Source organism: Mesoplodon mirus (assembly GCF_964341445.2).
Source record: "Mesoplodon mirus genome assembly, chromosome: X".
Classification (NCBI taxonomy): Eukaryota; Metazoa; Chordata; class Mammalia; order Artiodactyla; family Ziphiidae; genus Mesoplodon; species Mesoplodon mirus.
Genome location: NC_138981.1, coordinates 115643767 through 115663981, shown reverse-complemented (window position 1 = coordinate 115663981; position 20215 = coordinate 115643767). Strand labels below are relative to the sequence as shown.

The 20215-nt window shown below is 37.3% G+C and overlaps 1 pseudogene across 1 annotated transcript; it reads left to right on the top strand.

The window, feature by feature from the left end:
* The first annotated feature begins 17197 nt into the window (after nt 1-17197).
* Nucleotides 17198-18650, top strand: LOC309796293 (annexin A2-like; annotated as a pseudogene). Its single transcript has 2 exons — nt 17198-17667; nt 18149-18650. The product of its transcript is annotated as an annexin A2-like (transcript).
* Nucleotides 18651-20215: the final 1565 nt, after the last annotated feature.

Sequence of the window (20215 nt, the reverse complement as noted above, 5' to 3'; positions counted from 1 at the left end):
GAAAAACTACTCATCTCTCCTTTTTGGTTTAAATTAAAAACAAGACAAATCAAAACAAATTCATCATAGAAGAAAATTAAAATTTTCTTTGCTAAAATCATTCTTACTTGTAAAACAATATTTACAGCTGCTCAATCTCTGTAGATTTCTCAGAATTCCCACTTGAAGCCTTATTTTTTCTTGCTTGTTCCCAATGGAAGTAATTGCTGCTAATCAGCATAAAATATGCCTTCATATGCTTGGAGACTCTAACCCTTATTTCTCCTCCACTTTACAGAGAGTCCTCATTCTTTTTTGTTTTTTCCCCCCAGGACCTCTTTTTGATTTTTTATACCATCTTTCCCCACACTTCACTTGTATTAATGTGATAATCGGACATACTTTGTTGTTTCCCAAATAAATATTCATATTCCAAAATATATAAATAAAATTAAATTTCTGTTTAATCTGTTATTACATCTGGAAAGTCAGATAAACTTTGACCAGATCTGTATAGACTATGTTTGGGAGGGTCTGACTTAAAACATATAGACCGTGTGGTACTTAGAGAATTTGCTTTGGAGTTCTTAGGGACACCTCAAAGAAATGAGGCAGTCAACTTCCAGAGCAGCTGAAAACCAGGTACAAGAAGCTCATGTGGAACATGCCACATCCACCAAAACACTGGATGGAAACCAAGTCTATTATGTCAAAATTGAAATATAAAAACAATTTTTAAAATCATAAATTCTAAGAAAATTCCAGGCATTTTCAATGTCATGAAACATTTTATGTGTTATCTTAAAAGAAGAATTATTTTAATTTAGTAAAACACTGTCTTTAAGCGTATTTGATTTTAAATACTCAAATGACCCCCCCAACTTCCTAACAGCTCTTCAACTGCTAATACATTTGAATGTTTTTTTCAACACAGCACAGGTAAAAGACACTTAAGCTAGGTCATTGATCCATTGTCATAAAACAATGTGCTTCGTTTGTAAAAGAGCATTTTCCAGAACTGATCTCCTCTTAGTCTTAGAATATAACGAGTACACGCTGAGTTAGGTATGTTGTTAGGAAGACTGCCATTAATTCATGCCAGAGGCAGGGAACACTGCAGGGCATTTCAGTTTCCTTCCCTCTAGTTTTGCTCTTCCCCTACCTCTCCCCTCCCCCTCCCCTTCCATTTCTTCTTCTTTCTCCTTCTTCTTTCCCATCTTAATGGATTTTTCACAAATATACATTTTTAAGTTTAACCTTCTTTCCCATTTATCCATTTTCCCTCCCTATTATAGTTTAACTTTGTATTAAGCCTATAATTCAGTAGTCATATCAAAAAAAAGGAAGAAGTACATAGCTTAGTGAGGCAGAGTTGAGAAAGGGGATCCAGAACTGTGGCAGTTTAAAAAAAAAAGCACTTCTGTCCTTTCCCTGCCCTTGTATTACTGAATAGGTGGATCATTTTCCATATATTTAACCAAACATAACCTCCATAAACAGCTGAAACATCAACATACACTTTAGCATATATTTTTAGTGTTGTAAGTGGATCTAATTTGTGTCAACTTATTCATATGATATCAACGTGTACGTGTAGTGGTGGAGCAGATCAGGGGTTGAGATTCAGGAGAATACTTGATGGCTGAATCACTCTATTTATTCATTCATTCCCCATCTTGTTTCAGAAAGTATTTAAGGCAGCTAGCTTGGCGAATTATATAATGAAAATCATAATAGTTGACTAAACTGGAATTAAATTTTTCAATTCACATTTATATGGCCCTTTATAGCTTTCAAAATGTCTTTACACATAGCTTCATTTCAGTAAAACAAAAGGCCTCTAGTAATTTATCAAATATGTTTTAAATAAATAAATCCTTTAAAATGAATTTTTGTGTAATACTTGATTTTATGTGATATCTTATGAAAATAAAGTTATATTTATTTCTGTTGGTAGATAAAAGTACCTTTTGTTTTTAATGGTCTAAGGATACTTGGTCTAATAGTGTTGGTTGGGACTTTGACTTCTAAAATAAAATTATAATCGTTACAAGAAAACATTTGAACAAGATCAGCTGTGACTATTTCGTTATAACAGATCTAAGGATATACACTAAAAGAGGACTCTGTAGTATCCCACATCACATGATTTCATTGCTTTTCTCTAAATCTAGGTAAAAACAGGAAAGCCTCAGGACAGAAAACTGTCTTGTAACTTATAAGGATTCAGGATTTTCCCAAGCTGTGGGGAAAAAAAGCTAGAAGGACCTGTAGTCCTGGCTGTGACCTGCCTTAAGACAAGGTGAAAATCATGAGTGAATGAGAGGGTATGGTTGTTAAACGTTCATTCGTTCATTCGAGAGTTAGCTTTGATCCTTATGAACAAGCTGGGTCAGAGGAAGGCTATGTTCAGACAGGGTTAATGAATTATTGATTCTTCATATGTTTGGATGTTCTCACATGTTCTTAGTTGATTCTTTACAAAAATACAAAACGGGCTTCCCTGGTGGCGCAGTGGTTGAGAGTCTGCCTGCCGATGCAGGGGACATGGGTTCATGCCCCGGTCCAGGAAGATCCCACATGCCACGGAGTGGCTGGGCCCGTGAGCCATGGCCGCTGAGCCTGTGCGTCCGGAGCCTGTGCTCTGCAGCGGGAGAGGCCACAACGGTGAGAGGCCCACGTACCACAGAAAAAAAAAAAAAGATAAACCAAAACAATGATATTTTAATTTAGCTAAAAAGACATTACTTGTTTGGTTGTCACAGAACCTGGAGCTACAATGTTTTTTTTTTTTTTGGCTGCACCATGCAGCTTGTGGATCTTAGTTCCCCAACCAGGGATTGAACCCAGTATAACTTTCTCAGAAAGCAGATCAGTGGTTTCCTAGGGTGGGCAGGGGTGGGGGGAGAGGAGATCAAGTGCAAAAGATCACGAGGAAACTGTTCAGAGTGTCGGAACTGTTCTATATCTTGATTATGGTTACGGCTACAGGATTGTACACATTTACCAAAATTAATCAAATCGTATACTTAAAGGTTGGTGACTTTTGTAATATGTAAATAATAGTTTAAGAAATGAAAGGGAAAACTGCCATTTTGAATCAGATATAACTATAGCAGAATGTGTCCCCCAAAAGATTTGGGTGGTGAAACATAGATGTTTTATAAGTATTTCAAGGGACACAGACTTTTAGACACTCCTTTCTTACCTTCTCAGTCGCCCTGGTGAGAGAAGCTGTTGGGCGTGCTAGAATTAAATCAGTGGACTTTGGAGAAGGTGGTTTCTCTAAATCGCTGTTACTCTTTATAAGCAGTGTCCAATTGTAGCAACTATTGCTTACTTATCAAGTGCTGACGGTGATAGCTATGGCATGGGGAAGGGAATCCTTACTGTGTCAGTGGTTGTACCATGGAGCTCTCACCATCCTAAAGCAAGCAGGGAACCCAAGATTCACTTCAATAAGCAAAGGCACCTTTTGCCTTTTGGGAAAGAGCTACATGCCGGATAAGGTGCTTCCCTAGCACCCAAAAGAGACCTAGAATGTGACTACTCAATATTGAGCAATACCTAACATATACACAAATCCTAAATTTCAGTCTTTCTCTTTGGGTTTGACCTGTGCTTTGTTGTTGAAAACTACAATGCTGTGTCCAGGAAAGGATCAAAAAAGCTTTGGTTAGAACTAAGATACGAATGGGACAACAAAAATAAACAGCTATAAAAATGTTTATAGATTTTATGTGGACAAAATCAGGCCCACACAATTCAGGATTTTAAAACGTGTTCTTTTCTCCTCCAAGACACAAGTAAAGTTATATTACATGTTTCTTTCCTCTTTCTAACACACTTGCAGATTTACTCACTCACACCAACACTTAAATTAATTAGAATTGGGTCAGTTAAGGGAATCCAAGAGCCTCTATAAATTGTATTAGCACCAAAACATGAAAAGTGACAGGCTCCAGAGGTTATCTACTCATTCTTCAGGACTTATTCCTAAATCAGGAATAGATGGCCATCTAAGGCGCTCAGGGCTCAAACGAAAATAAGATGTCACTGCTTCTGCTGATGACTTATTTCCCTACCAAATAATCCCCAAATCTAGAAACTGACATCTAACCAGAACCTCTTCTACTCAAATTTCAGCTCAGTTCTTATTTTGTCATTATCTGAGATGTCCATGGAAAAGAACCCTAAACATCATTCAACTACCACAACTTAGTAATTATAATATGTACAGGGACATAAAAAAATGTTAGCAAGGAATGTAACTACATTCCAAACATGTTTAAATGAAAGGCTGTACGTTAAAATGTTAGTAGGAGTATATGTATTACAGGCATAAAAATGCAGTATTTTCCCAGTAAATCCATGGTCTGTGGTTTAAAACTCTAATTTATAGTTAATAAATTACATAGAAGGGAGTGAAATCATTTATCATTTCATCATCTAAGCAATTCAACCAGCGCAACTGAACTTTTTTTAGACTCACTAGGACAGAGAGGAAGTTGATCCACAGGAACAGTGGTTTTGTATCAGACAACTATTTACTTTGAACCCCACTCTCAAACAATTAGTTATTTTTATGGGTAAATCATAAACTGTTTCTTAAGAGCAATAAAAAATTATGCAGCATACATAATTTTAGTTTCAAATGAGAGTTTAAATTTCTAGAAATTACAGCAAAACTAGGTAGTGCCAACATTAAAAATCAGTAAAAATTTCAAATTTTCTACAAAATTGAAGTGCTAATACCATACCATACCATACTTAAAAGTTTCTTTCCAAGACTGACCCATCTGTATTGCAGTTTGTACCTCCTTACAAAAGAAAAGATATCAGTACTGAAGTTTACCTATCTAAAAAAAAAAAAGATATAACTGAATATGATCAGAATTCAGTGCACACTACTCACCATTCATGCATTGTTTCCCTATTCATTAAATCCATGGCTTCTTCCTGAAAGGTGAGAACGTGAGAATAATCTGAATGCCCTGTTCCTATGACTTTACAAAGTTTTACTTCGTTTGGCTGTACATTTATTATTATTCACTGGGCTATAGTAGAACTAGAGTAAAAACAAATCTCTAAACATGTGTCTGGTTCTCTACTTTTCATTGTTGCACCTACCACACCAGAGATCTATTACTTATGCATTATAGTACATTGGATATGCAGGAATTGATTAGATGAAAAACTTTGTACCTTTCTTCATTCAAAAGAGAAAACATCAAACATTAAGCTATTTTTCCAACCATTAATACTATGATATTAACAAATAGTACTCACAGTCCAACAAACTAAGTGTCTTTCAGCATGGGTTTGCTTAAGCAAATGATGGTACAAGCATGATTTAAATCTAGTCATTGACATTGAAAAACATGTATTACATATTAAGTAGGAAGAAACCACAAATGCTTTTTATGTAAAACTGTCAATGAGAGGTGCTCAGAAGGATGTTCCCCAAAAAGTTAACAGTACTTATCAATGAGTAGTGAGATCAGTGGCAGTTTGTTCTTTCTTTCTCTGTACTTTACCATATTGTTTGACCTTTTTATAAGTATGCAAGTATTTTTCACATAAATAGTTACTTAAAAAAATAACCCACATATGGAAAGACATCCTGTGTTTGTGAATTGGAAGACTTAATATTGTTAAAAAGGCAATACTACCCAAAGTGATTTACAGATGCAAGGCAACCCCTATCAAAATCTCAATGTCATTTTCTGTCAAAATAGAAAAATGACCTTGAGAAAGAAGAATAAACTTGGGAGGACTACACTACCTGGTTTTAAAACTCACTACCCAGAGCTACAGTAATCAAAACAGTGTGGTTCTGGCATAAGGACAGACATATAGACCAATGGAATAGAATAGAGAGAGCCTAGAAATAATCCCTTGTGTATATAGTCAATTGATTTTCAATAAGGATGCCAAGACCATTCAGTGGGGAAAGGACGGTCTTTTCAACAAATGGTGCTGGAAAACTGAACATCCACATGCGAAAGAATGAACTCTTTCCTTACACCATATACAAAAGTTAACTCAAAATGGATCAAAGACCTAAACGTAAGACTTAAAACTATAAAACTCTTAGAAGAAAACATAGGGCAAAAGCTTCATGTCACTGGATTTGGCAATGATTTTTTGGATATGATACACAGGTAACAAAAGAAAAAATAAATTGAACTTCATAAAAATTTAAAATTTTCTGCATCAAAAGAGAGTGAAAAGACAATCACAGAATTGGAGATGTTTGCAAATCATATATCTGATAAAGGATTAATATCCAGAATTTATAAAATATTCCTACAACTCAGCAACAACAACAAAACAACTCACTTGAAATACAGATGGTCCCAAATTTACAGTGGTTCTGCTTATAATTTTTCGACTTTACGATGGTGCAAAAGCAATGTGCATTCAGTAGAAACCCTACTTTGATTTTGAATTTCACCTTTTCCCGTGCTAGTGATATGCAGTCAGATACTCTCTTGTGATGCTGGGCAGCAGCAGCCATGGCAGCTCCCTGTCAGCCATGCAATCACGAGGGTAAACATCTGATACCCTTACAACCATACTGTACCCAGACAACCATTCTGTTTTCACTTTCAGGACAGTATTCAATAAATTACATGAGATATTCCACACTTTATTATAAAACAGGCTTTGTGTTAGATGACTTTGCCCAGCTGTAGGCTAATGTAAGTGTTCTGAGCACGTTTAAGATAGGCTAGGCTAAGCTATGATGCTCTGTAGGTTAGGTGCATTAAATGCATTTTCGTCTTAGGATATTTTTAACTTATGATAGGTTTATTGGGACATATGCCCATCACAAGTTGAGGAAAATCTGTATGGGCAAAGGACTTAAATAGATGTTCCTCCAAAAAAGATATAGAAATGGCCAATAAGCATATGAAAAGATGCCCAACATCATTTGTTATTAAGGAAATGCAAATCAAACCCTTAATGAGATACTGCTTTACATGCATTAGGATAGGCATTATTTTAAAATATGGGGGAAAAAAACAAGTGTTGTTGAGAATGCAGAGAAACTGGAACATAAATTGCTAGTGGGAATGTAAAATGGTGCAAACTCTGGGAAAAAATTGGTTTCTCAAAAAGTTAAAGATTAAATTATCATATGATCCAGCAATCCCATTCCTAGGTATATACCCAAAAGAACTGAGAGCAGGGACTCAAACAGATACTTCTATACCAGTGTTCAAAGCAGTCGTATTCACAATAGCCAAAAGGTATCCTTTATCAGATGAATAGTTTTTTTAGATGGTATATACATACAATGGAATATTATTCAGCCATAAAAAGAATGAAGTTCTGACACATGCTACAATATGAATGAATCTTGAAAAGATTATGCTAAGTGAAATAAACCAAACACAAAAGAACAAATATTGTATGCTTCCACTTATATGAGCTACCTAGAATAGTCAAATGCATAGAGACAGAAAGTAGAACAGAGGTTACAGGAGTGGGAGTGTAGAATGGGGAGTTATTGCTGAATGGGTACGGAGTTTCTGTTTGGGATGATGAAAAAGTCCTGGAAGTATAGAGTAGTGATGGCTGCCCAACATTGTGAATGTACTTAATATCATTGAATTATAGTCTTAAAAATGGTTAAATGGTTAAAGAAAACCTCAACAACCCATAGTCCAAATTCATCCTGGCATTCCTAAAAACATATTTCACAAATAATGAAGAACTTAGGATGGTGCTGGGGAAATATGGTGCTAAATATTATGTGGAACATGAAATAAGCAGATGAGCCTTCCCTTAAAGAGGCCTAGAATCATATTGGAAAGACAAGCTTTATTATATACATTTAGTCCATCTCCAAAGTAAGCATAGTCATAGCCCAGGAGGTGTACAACATGATCCACTGAGAAGAAAAAAGAAAAAAAATAGAAATTTAATTTATATACTTTAAAATCTAAGACAGTAAGAAATGAAAGCTTGCCGATATTAGACATACAGATTGACACTGGTGCCCTCACTCAGCCCATAGGGTCCAAAGATCTTGTGAGAGAAGATCAGTGTTTTGGCCTTTAGCTAAGTACAACTAATTGCAGTTCGCCTGTGCCAGGTTAGGTGGGCATATGGATATATTATTTAGTTTTAACTAAACCAAGCATCACAAAATGGACAAGTGCCTTAACAAGATTCCCACGAGAAACCTTGGACAGAGATTAGTAATGCAAGTCTGTGCAGACAACAGCCTCTCCTGGCACAGCTTCTCATCAGCCACCTGACTGAAAACACAATGCTGAGCTAATCCGCTTTGTCAAGGAGCTGGCTAAAGTAATTCTAATCCTCAAGACTATTGGAAATACGAATTCATACTGACTCTCAATAATCATCTATAATTAATAAAATAAAATTTAAAAATTTCTAGAAACATCATTTCATCTTCATCTCATCCTTGTTATATCTCTAATCTTGCATATATTCTATGATTCACACTATATGCTGGCACTCAATACACACTATATTCACAGTATATGGCGATAATGTAAATACAATATATATAAATTGGAAGCATGTGCTCAGTTTTTCTTGATGCAGTGAGTGATTAAAAGAGTTTAAATATTATTGTCTACAGTATAAAAAATAAATGTCATAAATAGTCTGTAATAAAGAGTGGTGTGAGTTGTGTGAGTTAAAATTTGACCTCGGCCTTGAAAGATGTTTAAAATCTGGACAAGCAGAGGGTGGAGGGGAGGCTGTAACAGCAGAAGGAACCATATGAACGGAAGTTTCGAGGAGAGAAAGAATATGGCAGGTTAGACGGTAGTGAGACTAGTTTGGCTGAAAGGGAATTTGCACTACAGAGCAATGAGGAAGAAAACTGGTAAGAGCACCAGATTTATGGGATCTTAAATAATTGAAGAGATTGAATTTAAAGAGTTTGGGCAGAATAGCATAGCTGTTAGGACCACTGGTTTTGGAGCCAAACAGAACTGAGTCAAATCCCAGCTCTATAACTTACTACCTGTGTGACCTTAGGCAAGCAACTTAACCTGAGCCTCAGTTTCTTCATCCTATAAAGATGATAATAATAAGGATAATGACGTGGTTGTACAGTTCCTATTAAAAGGTCTGGCACAGGGCTTCCCTGGTGGTGCAGTGGTTGAGAGTCTGCCTGCCGGTGCAGGGGGCGTGGGTTCGTGACCGGGTCCGGGGGGATCCCGCGTGCCGCGGAGCGGCTGGGCCCGTGAGCCATGGCCGCTGGGCCTGCGCGTCTGGAGCCTGTGCTCCGCGGCGGGAGAGGCCACAACAGTGAGAGGCCTGCGTACCGCCTGGCACATAGTAAGCGCTCGATAGAGCCTAGCTATTCTTCTTCTTATTATTATTCAGAGGGTAATGGGAAGCCATTGTAACTTTTTGCACAGGAGAGAAAAAGATGAAAATAATGTTTTAAAAAAGATATTTTGGTGTTGCTTGTGGAAGTCGGATTAAATTAGCAGAGATAGGAAATCTGTTAGGATATTATTACAGTAATCTGGACCCAAGGGACAGAAGGAAGTAGTAATGGGAACAGAGAAGGTATTGTCAAGGAAGAATTAATAGGATTAGATGCCTAATTGGATACAGTAGAAAAATAAGGAAGAATTGAAGATGAACCTAGAGCTTTGAGTCTTAAAACTGTGAGACTGACTATTTTGATGCCATTATGGAAAATGAGAGAAATTGGGAAAGGAAGTTTAAGAAGTTAATCAGTCTTTTAAAACAATGGAATAACAGTAAATCTTTTCAGCAAAATGTAATTGTTAGTATAGTTCTTCCATTTAATACTGACGTAGATGTTTTCCTCTAGGGAGAAGCTCAAAGTATTTTGTAATTCACTCAATCCACAAGTAAAGAGCAAGTTTTCCCAGAACTAGGACAGAATTTTGCTTATTGTTTCTCCCACTGAAAGTTGGAGCATTCCCAAACATCAGCTATTTTAGGATCATTAGTAAAAGTGGGTTGACACTTTTATTATTTACATCTTGCCTATTTCCAAAACGGATATGGGATGGCTTATAATAAAATAAGATTGTTAAATTAAGGATTAAAAGTCAAGAGCCATGTAACTGTCAAGGGCAAAGAGTACTGTATGCTAGAAACCTAGGCTAAGGACAGTTGTTGTACTTGAGCACTGACCTTAGCTTTCAACTTTTTAGTATCTAAGGTAAAAATGAAAATAGGAAGTCACCCACTTTTGCTCTCTGAAGGAGAGTATGCTTGAAAGATTTTAGTTGCCCAGTGGCACCTTGCTCAATAAATGCTTGCTGAAAGAATGAAACAATTTGTAAACTAAGATCAAATTAAATTTCTTTTAAAACAAGCTAGGCTATTCCCTTAGAGAAGGTCTCTTCATAAGAGAGACTAGGTACTTTGTAGGTTCCAAGGAAAACTCAAAAACAAATCACAGAAATCTAATGTCATTGCTTTACTAGACTAAAAAATGGTAACAAAGTCCATAAGACAGACTATCTGTGAAACCTGGCCAGCAGAAGAAAAAGCTCATAGGCACACCTTATGTAACAGACAATATCTAAATTGTCCCTATCACAATCATGCCCTGTACTCCAGCTGGTATAATCTATTTTAAATGGCCTCATCTCATAAACTTCCCCTACATTTGTGTCTAAACCCAGTTTAATCTATCCAAACTAGGTAATATAAAAAGAAGACTGTAAAATATGTGGCTAAAGTTTATATTTGTGAAGATATAAATACAAGGGATGCTAGAAATGCAGAGGTAGTATGTAAGTAGATAATTTTTTTTTTTTTTTTGCGGTATGTGGGCCTCTCACTGTTGTGGCCTCTCCCGTTGCGGAGCACAGGCTCCGGACGCACAGGCCCAGCGGCCATGGCTCACGGGCCCAGCCGCTCCGCGGCATGTGGGATTTTTCCAGACCGGGGCACGAACACGTTTCCCCTGCATCGGCAGGCAGACTCTCAACCACTGCGCCACCAGGGAAGCCCAGTAGATAATTTTTTAATTGATTTTACTGAAGGCACTACAGAGAAAGTCAAGTTCTTATTGGGTACCAATGATTTTATTTTCTATTTAACAAGTCGGGAAATAAATATACAGTTATAGAATAATAGGTTGTGAACGAATTGTTATGGGTTCAATTGTTCCCCCCTCAAATCCATATGTTTAAGTCCTAACCCTCAGTGCCTCAGAATATGACTTTATTTGGAGAGAAGGTCTTAGAAGAGGTAATCAAGTTAGGATAAGGTCATTAATGTGGGCCCCAATCCAATATGACTTATGTCCTTATAAAAAGGAGAAATTTGGAGATAGACACTTGTACAAGGAGAATACCATGTGAACATGAAGTGGCCATCTACAAGCCAAGGAGAGAGGCCTGGAACAGATCCTTTTCTCACAGCCCTCCGAAGAAATTAACCCTGCCAACACATTGATTTCAGACTTCTGGCCCCGAGCTGTGAGAAAATGAACTTCTGTTTAAGCCCCCAGTTTATGATACTTTGTTAGGGTAATCCTAGCAAACTAATACACAAACTATTTCTGCAGGGACGTTATTTGTTTAGGGGACTGGGAGAGAGGGAAATAAAGCCTGAGTGCTTTCAAACCTCTTGAAATATAAGCTCAATTGTTATTAGGAAAGGAAAATGACATAAAAAGAATAATTCCTGAATATTTAGGAAGAATTACTATGTTTAGAAAATCAACTTCCATGGTAATCATTTTGCAATATATACACATATCAAATTATTACATTGATACACTTTACACTTAGACAATGTTATATGTCAATTATATCTCAAAGCTGAAAAAAAAAAGAAAATTAACTTCTAGCTTGATGTTCTCAAGCTCTCTAATACCTAGAAAACAACTAACAACCACAGTCAAGAAGAAATTGTCCGGGACTTCCCTGGTGGAGCAGTGGTTAAGAATCTGCCTGCCAATGCAGGGGACATGGGTTCGAGCCCTGATTCGGGAAGATCCCACATGCCACGGAGCATCTAAGCCTGTGTACCACAACTACTGAGCCTGTGCTCTAGAGCCCGTGAGCCACAACTACTGAGCCCACGTGCCACAACTACTGAAGCCTGCGTGCCTAGAGCCTGTGCTCTGCAACAAGAGAAGCCACCGCAATGAGAAGCCTGCGCACCGCAATGAAGAGTAGCCCCCGCTCACCGCAAAACTAGAGAAAAACCTGAACGCAGCAACAAAGACTCAACACAGCCAAAAATAAATAAATAAATTTTAAAATAAATAAGCAAATAAATGGATTCATTTAATAAAAGAAGGTGGGCTTCCCTGGTGGCGCAGTGGTTGAGAATCCGCCTGCCGATTCAGGGGACATGGGTTCGTGCCCCGGTCCGGGAAGATCCCACGTGCCGCGGAGCAGCTGGGTCCGTGAGCCATGGCCGATGAGCCTGCGCTTCTGGAGCCTGTGCTCCACAACGGGAGAGGCCACGGCAGTGAGAGGCCCGAGTACCGGAAAAAAAAAAAAAAAAAAGAAGAAGAAATTGTCCATTAACTGCCTAATAGGAAGAGGGCAACTTAAACCATACCCTACTGAAAAGTTGACCCAGAACCTAATATTGACTTGGGGCTGTGTGCTTGTTTTAGAATAAAAGCAAATATAATCAAATCAGTTCGTAGAAAATACAGGGAATAAAAATATTAAACAGCACCACATGGAAGCAAAATCAGAATGTGGGGCTTTCCACGAGACAAATGGCCTGGTTTCTTCAATAAGGAAGTGTCATGGAACAAAAACAGGAGGGGAAGGCTGTTTCAAATAAGAGACCTAAAAGATCATGGTTGCAACATGTTTGAATCAGTGAAAAAGGCATTTTTTGAGAATCAGGAAAATTTAACCTGGACTGGTTATTAGATAAAATTAATGAATAACTCTGTTAGATGTGATGATGGTATTGCGATTATGTAAAATAAAAGTCCTCAGAGATTCATACTGAGTATTTAAGGGTAAAAAGATATTAGGGATTTACTTTAAAGCACACTCCTCCCCCCAAAACAGAAGGGGATAGTTGAAAAATGATGTACAAAATGTAATCAATAGTTGAAGCTAGATATTGAATACATGGAGGTTCTTTATTGCGTGTTTTAAATTTTCCATTAAACGATTTTTAATGTAGTGTGCCAGTAACCACACATATATTAAATCCTTTCATCCTCACAAAAATCCTATGAAGTAGCTACTATTATTTCCCCCATTTTGCTACAAAATGAAATTAAATAAATGCCTTTGTTAATGTCATTAGAGTGAAAGTTCAGAATGTAATGAGGCAAGAAACAGACATTTCTGTTTTGTACTTAAAAGGTTAAGTTCAATAGCTAAAAAGAAGTCATGGTTAAAGAATGCATGTAAAGAAATATGCAACTTAAGATATCTATCAGACAATTAAACTGCTTAAAATAAGTCTTAATTTTCCATTCAATCAGCACCCAGATTGAAAGTTAATGTTATTTTTATTTTCCCATTTCATTCATTTTCTACTTGTGTTTCATTTTATTTTATTTTAGCTTTAATTTTTGTTTTATAATTTTATCTAAATTTTTTTAATTTTAATTTATTTTTTACTGAAGTATAATTCACCTACAACACTATGTTAGTTCCAGGTGCACAACATAGTGATTCACTATTTCTATATATTACAAAAAATGATCACCACTTGTGTTTCATTTTAAATGTATATAATATATATTCTGTCACTATGGAAGTAAGTTGCTTTACAATTTATATTACTAACCAGTTAAATTAGTCCTGATTTCAAGCTTCATAATCAAATAGAAACATGTAGTAATCAATTTTAAAATATTTGGTCTAATTTAGGGGAAGCAAACAAAATTTGCACGAACAAACCAGAGGTCCCTTTAACTACTAGTTTTAGGTTCTTTCATTTAGAATTTCTTAAATAGCTACATACTCACAAAGACAAACAGTAAAAGAATGTCTTATTTACTAAAAAGTAAAAGGATCTTTTAAACCATACTTTCTTGCTAGTGGATGATAAGCTGGGCGTTAGGGAAGCCATGGTGTAAGGGAGAGGGGGAGAGAGGGAAAGGAAGCAGGAGCTGGAGTACAGAAAACTAGGGTTACAGGATACTCTGGGTTTTGTGCCACTGAAAACATGGTGAGGGTAGTTGTAAAAGAATCCAGTAATTTGGGGCTAAGTCTTGGCTTGACACTTGCTAACTCTGGACATTTGGTAAATTACTAAATTTCTGCCGTCTTTGGTTTCTGACCTTATAAGTTTGTTGTGGGATGAAATGAGACCTATTACAGTGCTAAGTGAATAATAAGTGCTTCATAACAGTTAAGCGGCCCCGCCTTGAACAAAAGTCTGCTTGTAGTTGGGTGAAAAAAAAATCCCACCACCTGTGGTGAAATGGCGATTTGATCTTTTGAGTTCTGTGGCTAATCCTTGGATAAATCAAAGATTTAATTCTGTATTAGGCTTTTGCTATTAAACACACACACACACACACAAAACATAAGACAGTGAGGTACAATGTGTCCCTGAACTCAAATTACTGAGAAGTGAAAACAAATGATTGCATAAAGACCGTTTTATGTGTCAAAAAAAATTCTTCGTCTGGGGATTTAAGAAAACCATGATAACTATGGCTATTATGAACCTGAAAATTAATTTTCATATACAGCATTCATCATCTTCTTTGATATCCCTGAAAGAAATTAGATTCAAGGTAAAAGAGTATGCAGTATTTCAGGAAGCTATCAGTTTATTAAGATAGTTAATAACCCAAATAAATAGAGGGCTCCTTAGTTGTTTTGGATTCTTTTTTCTTTTTTTTTTTTTAGAGAAACCATTCCTGGAATTAAAAACTTAATCACATGTGACCTCACTTAGAATTACTGAACCACAGGTATTTTTTAAAAGAAAAATAAAATTTACTTTTTTTAATGAACAGCTGTCAGTTTCTCAAAACTTCTTCTTACCTGTTTGATTTGATGAAGGTGACTGGTGGACACGTGAATGGGAGAAGGTGGCACAAACTGAATTTTAAAATATAAAAGTCAAGTTTCCTTTAATGTTTCTGATTATTTCTAAACATTAATCAAGTCAATGTTGAATGGCTTAAAGTATTTCTTGAATGCCTAATGCATGCTAGCAACAGCGTTAATTAAATTTAAAGTTTTTAAAAACTAAAAATCCAATTGAATCTTGTCTGAAAATTATACTACTTGAAAGTCTATATATATCATAACAGAACAAAATAATTGTTAACATAAATACGGGGCAGAACATCAATAGAACATTGTGTTTATCTCTAGCTGTCCCTTCCCAAAGCACTAAGATCTTAAAATCACCTCATTTTTCCTTGCCATTTTTAGCTCATTATTAAAGCTTAGTGATAGGCATTATCCAGAAAAAACTGAAACGGTCATTAAATCAGCAGCTAACTTAATAAGCATATAAAAGAAACAAAGAAAATAATTCCAAATATCTTGGAATCTAGCTGGGGAAACTAAACTTTCATAATAAGGAATGACTAAGGCAATCATGTTCAAGGAGTTCAACACATTTTACTCATGCTTGGTCAGATACTTGCTGTCTAGGCCCTTTCTCTTTTGCAGGACTCTTTTCTCCTTTTTGGTCTTTTCTCAAAGCTTATGAAGACCCATACAAGAGGGAAATGAAAGAATGGAGAGATTTAAAGCTGTGTGAAAATAAGGCTTGAAAATTACCTTTAGAATTCATTTATCTATTCTATCTGTAGCCTGGTTGGTTCTTGAAATGCTAAATAGAATTCATTTATCAATTCTATCTGTAGCCTGGTTGGTTCTTGAAATGCTAAATAATGAATTTACCATATCTTATGTTCACATTATATCTTAAGATCACATTTAATGAGCACCTACCATATGCTAAAGCACTGTGCTAGGCCCTGAGGATGCAAAGACAAATAAGACATTTTCCTGTCCTTGAGAAATTCAAAGTCAAGGTAGGGAAAACTAGGCCACAGGTAAGTGCCAGAACAAGTTAGGATTTGTAGGAATTCAAAGGACAGAGAATATGATTCTGCCCGGGGTCTTGAGACGGCATCACAGAAGAGGCAGGAATTCATTAGATAGAAAAGAGGAGGGAGGCTCTTTCAGGGAGTGGGAAGAGATGCTCAGGCAGAGAGCCATGTTTGGGGAACAGAGAGATTCAGGGTGACTGAAACTTGGCACATGATAGTGCATGGCAAGAAGCAAACTTGGGGGAAATTTGGCTGAAACCAGGTTTGTTGTTTTTGTACTTTAGCCTTTGAGCCTAATAGGAAATCTAAAGCATAGGTCCCTCTGAGGTCTTAAACCTCAAAGGTATTTTAGACAAGAAGATCATATCTATTTTAGAAAGGCAACCCTAGCAGCATATGCAAAACAAATTGAGGGTGGAGGGAAGAGGGACTAGAAGCAGGGTCATGGGCCAGGTAAAAGATGACAAGGGTTTGACCGAAAAAATGGAGGGAGGAAGACAAGGAGGCAGATTGGAGAAACGATAAGAAAGTAAAAAGAGCTAAAGGTTGGCCTGAGGGTTCTAGCCGAAACTACAGATGGATGGTGGTCAAGAAAGGCAGTGAGAGGAGTGTGTTGCACAAATAAATATTCTTATGAAGCAGATAGTCTGAATTTTTATTATGTTTTAAAATTTATCATATGACTTTTAAAGGAGATATTACCTCACCAATTATATTTTTCTGAAGAAAGTGTTGAAATCAGTTTTTTTCTAATCATTTGCTAGAAGATGGAGGAAACAGCCAAGTTTCAATGACATTGACACATCATCAACCAAAGTTCATGGCTTATATTAGAGTTCACTCTTGGTGTTATACATCCTATGGGTTTGGACAAATGTATAATAACACAAATCCATTGTTCCAGTATCATACTGAGCAGTTTCCCTGCCCTTAAAATCCTCTGTGCTCCACCTATTCATCCTGATCTTTAATTTTTTCAATAGAAATTGACACACTTTCTTTCTCATTATAAAGCAATCAATACATGCTCAGTATAAAACATAATTAATGGGGGAAAAAAGCATCATCTACTCTCCAGAGATGACCATAGTAAATATTTCAGTGTTTATTTTTCCAGATACTATTTTGCAGTTTGAGTTTTTGGGGTTTTTTAATAACACATTCCAGCTTCACATCTGGGGCCACTTGCAGCTCTCAGCTCCTGGTCCAGCTTCTATCAAAATGTCTACTGTCCACAGAATTCTGTGCAAATGCAGTTTAGAAGGTGATCACTATCCACCCCCAAATGTAGACAGGTCAGTCAAAGCATACACCAGCTGGGATGCTGAGCGGGACACTATGAACATTGAAACGGCCATCAAGACTAAAGGCGTGGATGAGATCACCATCGTCAACATTTTGACCAACTGCAGCAATGAACAGAGACAGAATATTACTTTTGCCTATCAGAGAAGGACCAAAAAGGAACTTGCATCAGCACTGAAGTCAGACTTGTCCAGCCACCTGGAGAAGGTGATTTGGGGCCTTCTGAAAACACCCACTCAGTACGAGGATTCCAAGTTGAAACCCTCCACAATGAAGGGGCTGGTGACAGATGAAGACTCTCATTGAAATCACCTGCTCAGGGACCAACCAAGGGCTGCAGGAAATTAACAGTCTACAAGGAAATGTACAAGATTGATCTGGAGAAGGACATTGTTTCTTTTTTCTTTCTTTTTTTTTTTTTTTTTGCGGTACGCGGGCCTCTCACTGTTGTGGCCTCTCCTGCCGAGGAGCACGGGCTCCGGACCTGCAGGCTCAGCGGCCATGGCTCACGGCCCAGCCACTCCGCGGCATGTGGGATCTTCCCGGACCGGGGCACGAACCCGTGTCCCCTGCATCGGCAGGCGGACTCTCAACCACTGCGCCACCAGGGAAGCCCTCTTTTTTTTTAAATATTTATTTATTTATTTATTATTTTTGGCTGCATCGGTCTTAGTTGTGGCACGCAGGATCTTTCATTGCGGAGAGCAGGCTTCTCTCTAGTTGTGGCACATGGGCTCTCTAAGTTGTGGTGCGTGGGCTCAGTTGCCCCGTGGCATGTGGGACCTTAGTTCCCCGACCAGGGATCAAACCCATGTCCCCTGCATTGGAAGGTGGATTTTTAACCACTGGACTACCAGCAAGTCCCAGGACATTGCTTCTGACACATCTGATGACTTCTGCAAGCTGATAGTTGCCCTTGCAAAGGGTAGAAGAGCAGAGGATGGATCTGTCATTGACTATGAACTGACTGGCCCAACATACTTGAGATCTCTATAATGCTGGAATGAAGAGCAAAGGAACTGATGTTTCCAAGTGGATCAGCATCATGACAGAGCAGTGTGTGTCACCTCCAGAAAGTATTTGAAAGGTACAACAGCAATAGCCCTTATGATCAAGAAGGAGGGCAAAGGAGACCTGCAAAATGTTTTCCTGAACCTGGTCATGTGTATTCAGAACAAGAAGTCCCTGTATTTTGCTGACTGACTGTACAACTCCATGAAGGGCAAGTGGACTCACAATATGGTCCTGATTAGAATCATGGTCTCCTGCAGTGAAGGAAGGAGACACATTGAAAATTAGGTCTGAATTCAAGAGAAAGTATGGCGGGCACTACCACATCCAGGAGGACAGCAAGGGTAACCACGAGTAAGCGTCGCTGTGCCTGGGTGGTGGGGGTGATGCCTGAGATGGCACAAGTGTCCAGAAGTGGGGCTCCTATGATTCTAGGTGACAGTTCTAGAAACTCAGTTTGCAGTTAACAGCCCGCTTGTACCCATCCCTCACCTTGCCTAAGCATTGCCTGACTTTCCCAGCAAGTTTCTCCTTTTAGCCAAAGAAATGAACATTCCAAGGAGTTGGAAGTGAAATCTATGATGTGAAACACTTTGCCTCTTTTGTACTGTATGGTAAACAGATGAATAAATTGAATTTTTAATTTAGAAACAAAACAAACCCAAAATACATTCCAAGTATCTTTCCATGTTAAAATTCACCTGCAACACCATTTTTAAAGGCTGAATATTATACCATATAGAAGTACCATAATAATAAGAAGCACCTATTTACGTGCCAAACACGTCTTATCTCACTCAATTCTCCCAACAACCCCATGAGAGAATGGCACAATGGGAAATTTACACCAAAGATACCAGTGAGGTTTATTGACATCTCAGGAAACTAGTTCTATTTTAATACCTTGTTTCATGTAGAAAAATTGACATTATTATTGTCTTCATTTTAAAGATTAGAAAACTGATGGCCAGAGAAATTAAGCAACTTGCTCGGTCATACAGCTAATAATTGCTAGAACTGGGACTCAAACACAGATAAGGAAGGCTCATTCATTTAATCTGTTCCCTGTTGCTGGACATTCATACTGTTGCCACATTTCTTGCTTGCTTTTTAGAAATAATGCTATGATAACCTTTAAACTAATCTTTGCACACATCCTTAGTGAATTCTTTAGGATAAATTCATAGAGTTGGAATTTCTGGGTCACAAGGCTGTTGATACGCATTGCTGACCTGCCCTACAGAAAGCTTATACAAATTCACTTTCCAGCAGTGTGTGAAAACATTGATTTCCTTGTACTTATCCAACATTAGATATTATTGCTAATTTTAAAAAAATGTATGCCCACTCTTAAGGCATACTGTAAAAAATAATCTATTTTCCAAAGCAAGTAGAAAATATTGTGATTTATCCACAGTTTTGGATATTCTCCCCGAATGTGCCCATCTGTTAGCATTGATCATTGAGAAGTTGTGCAGCAACATGCACCAAATCTGAAAAATTTAGGTTTACCTTTAAAAAGTTCAAATATATTGGGTTGGCCAAAAAGTTCATTCGGATTTTAGGACAATGTTACAGTAAAACCCGAACGAACTTTTTGGCCAATCTAATATATATCCACACACATATCTTTGAACAAGTAGAATTTTAACAAGTTTAATTCATACTACTGATGCTCATATCATCCTCATTCAAATGCCCAGAAAGTTCACAATATAGAATGTACAACACTAAGGTTTATAAGATTTATAATCTAATTGAAAAGACATGTTAATCTGAACTTAAATATATACATACACCCTATATACAGAAAAATATGGTACCTTAGCTGTTTTATAAATGACTGTTATTTTTTTAAAAGCCAAAAGAAGAGAATTGTATGGTGTGGCAAACTGTTCTAAACTAATTATGAAAGACTTCCTG